The sequence below is a fragment of the Onychomys torridus genome, chromosome 15 (genome assembly GCF_903995425.1).
Source record: "Onychomys torridus chromosome 15, mOncTor1.1, whole genome shotgun sequence".
NCBI classification, from domain to species: domain Eukaryota; kingdom Metazoa; phylum Chordata; class Mammalia; order Rodentia; family Cricetidae; genus Onychomys; species Onychomys torridus.
This window is the reverse complement of record NC_050457.1, coordinates 77,953,905-77,959,904: the sequence shown is the minus strand read 5'-3', so window position 1 is coordinate 77,959,904 and position 6,000 is coordinate 77,953,905.

Below are 6,000 nucleotides of genomic sequence, written 5' to 3'. Positions count from 1 at the left end.
TTTCTTCTCCTGTGGAAACAAAAGCAAAACCCCTTCCCCAATGTAGAACATACCCAGGTTTCCATTCTGCGGTCAACACATGTTTGAAATAAACCAGTTGGTTTAGCTCAGGAGTTTTGTTTGTTGTCCAATGTCTCTCCAAAGCTGTTGTTCCTTTCTCATCAGCATTGAGAAAATTCAAGGTTAATAAAGCACTGTGCAAGCTATTTCTAGGAGTCATTGTTACCTGTTGCTATTTATTTAGCATATCCTTTAAAGTTCGATTGGATCTTTCTATGACTGCTTGGCCTGTAGGATTGTATGGTATACCTGTAACATGCTTTATATTATAATAAGCAAAGAACTGTCACATTTTATTGGAGACATATGCTGGGGCATTGTCTGTCTTAATTTGTACAGGTATTCCCATGATACCCAATAAGTTGGAAATGCTTCCTAACAACTTTTGAAAATCATTAAGAGTCTTCAAACGATCTCTCCTCAGTTGTACCTTTTGGGGTCTAATTTTTTGTAGCTCTATCTTATATCCTAAATAATTAATAGAATCTCCTCTTTGTATTTTTTCAGGAGCAATTCACAGTCCCCAGTGAGGCAAAACTTTTTTTACTTCTTCAAACATGCTTTCTAATGTGTCTAACTTTGGATCAGCTAATAGGATATCATCCATATAGTGATAAATTATGGATTGTGGAAACTTTACACAAATTATCTCCATTGGTTTTTGCACAAAGTATTGGCATAAGGTAGAGCTGTTTAACATTCCTTGTGGGAGGACCTTCCATTGATATCCCTTGACTGGCTGAGAATTGTTATAATTAGGAACTGTGAAGGCAAATTTTTCTCTATCATTTTCTTGTAAGGGTATGGTAAAGAAACAGTCTTTTAAGTCAATAACTATTATAGGCCATTCTTTGGGTAGCAGAGAGGGCAAGGGCATCCCAGTCTGTAGGGAGCCCATCGGCTGAATTACTTTATTAATAGCTCTCAGATCTGTCAGCATTCTCTAATTACCAGACTTTTTTTTAAATAACAAATATAGGAGAATTCCAAGGGCTGGTAGATTCTTCAATGTGTTGAGCATTTAGCTGCTCTTGAACCAGTTGTTCTAAAGCTTGTAGTTTCTCTTTTGTCAAAGGCCACTGTCCAACCCAGACAGGTTTATTAGTTAGCCATTTTAAAGGTAAGGCAGTTGGTACTTGTGAGAGTTCAACAGCAGTTGTGCTCTGTTTGTGTACAGCCTGAATGGTTGGTGACTGTTTTTTATAGCATGTTATGATATTATTCCTAGAAACATGCATTGGCCTGTATTCCTTTTCTGAGAGTGTAGGAATTTTAATCTGGGTATTCCATTGTTGTAACAGATCTCGGCCCCATAGATTTACTGCTACATTTGCTACATATGGCTTCAGCCTTCCTCTCTGTTCTTCTGGCCCTATGCATTCAACCCATCTCAAACTCTATTTTATCTGAGATAGGGTGCCAATTCCTAAAAGTTGGACATCTACTTCTTGAAGAGACCAATTTGGATGCCATGATTTTGGTGTAATTATAGTCACATCCGCACCTCCAGAACCAAGCCATTAATTCGAATTCTAAGCTTTGGTCTTTGTTCATTTATGGAAGTCTGCCAAAATATTTGTTTTATTGTGTTCTTTGTAAACTGTGATTCATCTATCAGAGCTGTTTTATCATCCATTGCAGTATCAGTTTTTACATTAGGCATTGGTTTATTCAGTTGTCCTAGAGAGGAATGTCTTCCACAGTGGCTGGGAATGTTCTTACCACATTTGAATTGGGGGCCTGCAAGAGGCCCCCTGAGGTGTTTCCCGCCAGTGAAGGGTTGCCTTGTATATCTATTTTTGATCTGCACTCACTGGTCCAATGTCGGCCTTTGCCACATCTTCTACATAATCCAGGAGGTGGTTGGGGTCTCCTGTTCAGGCTATTCCTAGAAGGAGTATTACTTCTAGGATTATCCCATGTACAGTTTTTTACTTATATGACCTGGTGTACCACATTTAAAACATTTGGTACCACAGGGCCTTCTTTCACCTCTGGGATCTGTCTCTCCTATCCAAGCCTCATTACTGTAGTTAAGAGACTCAACACCATTAGTATATTGAATCCATTCTTCCAAAGGAGCTGCCCTGATCTTTAATGGTGTAAGTATTCTTTTGCACTCTGCATTAGCATTGCTAAATGCCAAGGGCTCAGTTAATACTTTTCTTAATTCTTTATCTGACACAGCTTTTGTTATAGCTGTGTTCAGCCTTTGAAAAAAAAAAATCAGTGAAGGGTTCGTGTGGTCCCTGAAATATCTTTGTGTATACCTTAGTTGCTTTTCCAGTTTCTGGAATTTTTTCCCCAAGCATTTAGAGCTGCTGTATGGCATAGGGATATTGTATGCTCATCATAAATGGCTTGTACATTCCTGTCAGCGAAACATCCCTCACCAAGCATTTGATCTTGGGAGATCACAAAACCTCTGAGTTTACCTTGTTGCTCTAAATTTCTTGCCTCTTCTCTCAACCAGCTTTTCCACTGTAACTGCTGGCTATATTCTAGAACAGCTGAAATTAACTGATGCCAGTCATCTGGAACGATTCTATGTGAGGCAGACCACGAATTTAACATCTGTTATATGGAGTGTAACTACTGCTTCCTTTATATTTTTAAAGTCCCTTGTTGAAATTGGTTATAATGCATATGTCATATATGGCTTGGGGTGTGTGTCATCTGCTGGCTTCTCATGGATGATAACAGGATAAGCCATTGTATGAGAGCCATTTGGAGATGTTACAACCTGTATGGTCTTGCCCTTCTGCTTATTAGGTCCCTTGTCATGTTTACTGAGAGTTTCCTCCATGGCTTGTAAACGAGCACCTAGGAGTAAACCTCCTCTCTTGTAAGGGATTCCAGATTTCTCATGGAATCATGGAAGTTTTTATGTTCTTCTGAAACACATAATTCCATGGATTTTATCTTACCAATTAATGATAATTTTTCTTCCTTATATAGTGTCTGAGTAGCTACAACTTCACTCTGGAGAGTTAGTGTTCTATCCATTAAATATTCATATTTATTATCAATAAAAGCAATTTTAGGTACAAGCTTGTTTTGTAAATTCTGGTTAGCAGATCCCAGAGTGAGAATATTTTTATGTAAGTTCTGGTCAGCAGATTCCAGAGAAAGAATCTTTTTCTGTATGCCTTCATTGTTATCTTTGAAAGCCTGTATCAGTCCCAAAAATGACTCATCTTTGTTCTTATTATTAAGCCAGTGTTTGAACACTGTGTGAATTATTACAATGAATGCCAAAATGGTACAGGCCAGATATGACTTAGGGAGGTTGTATATTTCCAGAAAAATGTCATCCATCATACAGGCAAAAAGGTTTTTAAATTCTTGTGAGGTAATGTTGTCAGCCATATTACAAGAATTACTCAAAATTTGTTAGTCAGTTTTAAGGTGTAAAATGATCAAGTACTTTTACTTGAAATAAGCTTGCCTTTCCGTGGTTTGGGGGGGTGCAGTAGCGCTTTTCAGCCAGCAGGAGGCGTTGGTATAGCTCCAAAGCAGGGCCTGCTGGCGACCTTGGCTGGTGGCAGCTGAAGGCAGGAGCCAAAATGGCGGGGAGCCAACACTCAGGGAGGAGTGGGAACACCTCACTCACAGAGGTTTTCTCTGGTTTGGGGGCTAAGCTAGGGAACTGAGACTGGACTAGCTGCTCCCTTTTTCGGGAATGGAACCATGTAGGTGTTCCCTGGTTAAATGGAACTTTGCAGGCGGGTTTAGGTACAGGCCAGCCAGGGAGGAGGCTGAGGGTGGGAGCTGCCTAGGCTTTTGGAATTTGCCCCATGTGAGCACCAGATATTGGTGAAATTATTAAGGCCACTCCACGTAGTAAAAAGGGAGGTTTATTTTGTGGGGTAACTTACAAATGAAGGGATAGGTTGCAGGGTCTGGGAAAGGTATGGCGCAGTCCGGCGGTGTTCTCTAGAGAACTCTGCTTTGTCTACCTCCAGTGTCCAGGGTCCCAGAACCAAGAGAGACCTCTCCTCTTGATCCTGGGTCTTCAGCTTCCTCCCTCAGCCCTGCCTTGTGGGCATGACCATTACCGAAGCCTCAATGGGGGTTGGAACTTCCAGGCCAAGGCTGGGATGGCTACACACTATACTTTTCCTGGTTAAAAGAAACACACACACACACACACACACACACACACACACACACACACACAAACAACAACAAAAAAAAACCCAAAACAAAAAAACAAACAAACAACAACAAAAACCTCTCATCCATAATGAGGGATCCCAGATGTTCTCAGGAGAGATCCAGGGTGCTAGAGCAGAGGTGTCGTCACAAAAACTGACTGGGTGAGAGTGTTTGATGCAAATATCTCTGGTCTGTACAAGAGTTTTAAGTACCAATATCTGAGGCTCCTTTGCAGAAGAAGGGAAGTTACCTATTACCTGTGAAAGAGGCAAGGGTAAAAGTGTGCTTTCCTGGGAGTGGTCAGGTGCATTTGGGGTCCAGCGCTTGTGCGGGTGACAGTGGGAGTGGAAACCTGCAGTAGCTGGGTGAGGGCAAGCAACCCCACTCCTGATCACTGCCGTAGCCTGAGAGTGAGGAGCAAAGAGGAGCATGCAGGTCTTGGCCACCTCACCTTGTAGTGAGTGGGCATTTGGGCACAGGCTGAATGAGGGGCTACTGCAGCCCAAGGCTGACCAAGGCATCCCACTATAGGGAATAGGTTCCAAAAAGCCAGCTCATGTTCTAGGAACAGGTCCTGGTCCTACTGCTAGGGGCACTATAAACAGGCCAACCTACACAACAGTTACCCACATGCAGAGGGTCTAGATAGGTCCCATTAGGCTCCCTAGCTGTTGGTCTAGAGTATGCGAGCTCCCACAAGCTTAGGTCAGCTGTCCTCTGTGGGTTTCTCCATCATGATCTTGACACCCCTTGCTCATATAATCCTTCCTCCATCTCTTCAACTGGACTCCTGGAGCTCAGCCCAGTGCATGGCTGTGGACCTCTGCATCTGCTTTCATCAATTACTGGATAAAGGCTCTTTGATGACAATTATGGTAGTCACCAATCTGATAATAGAAGGCTAGTTCAGGCACCCTCTCCACTATTTCTAGGAGTCTTGACTGGGGTCATCCTTGTAGATTACTGGGAGTTTCCCTGGCACCAGGTTTCTCTCTAACCCTATAATGGCCCCCTCTATCAAGATATATCTTTCATTGCTCTCCCTCTCCATCCCTCCCTCAACTCAACCATCTGGATCCCTCACATTTCCATCCCCCATCCCTTCCCTCCCCCCCCCATTTACTCAGGAGATCTCATCTATTTCCCCTTCCCAAAGTGATCCATTCGTCTCTCTTAGGATCCTCCTTGTTACCTAGTTTCTCTGAGGTTGTGGATTGTAGCCTGGTTATCCTTTGCTCTACATCTAATATCCATTATGAGTGAGTACACACTGTGTTTGTCTTTCTGCATCTGGGTTGTCTCACTCAGGAAGATTTTTCTAGTTCCATCCATTTGCCTGCAAATTTCATGATGTCATTGTTTTTTTTTAACAGCTGAGTGATACCCTATTGTGTAAATATACCACATTTTCTTTATCCATCCTTCAGTTGAGGGATATCTAGATTGTTTCTACATTCTGTCTATTACATATAATGCTGCTATGAACATAGTTGAGCAAGTGTCCTTGTGGTATGATTGAGCATCATTTGGGTATATGCCCAAGGGTGGTATTGCTGGGTCAGAAGAATGATTCCCAATTTTCTGAGATATCACCATACTGATTTCCAAAGTGGCTATACAAATTTGCACTCTCACCAGCAGTGGAGGAGTGTTTCCCTTACTCCACATCCTCTTCAACATAGGCTGTCATTTGCATTTTTTATCTTAGCCATTCTGACAGGTGTAAGATGGTATCTCAGAGTCATTTGGATTTGCATTTCCCTGATGGCTAAGATTGTTGAA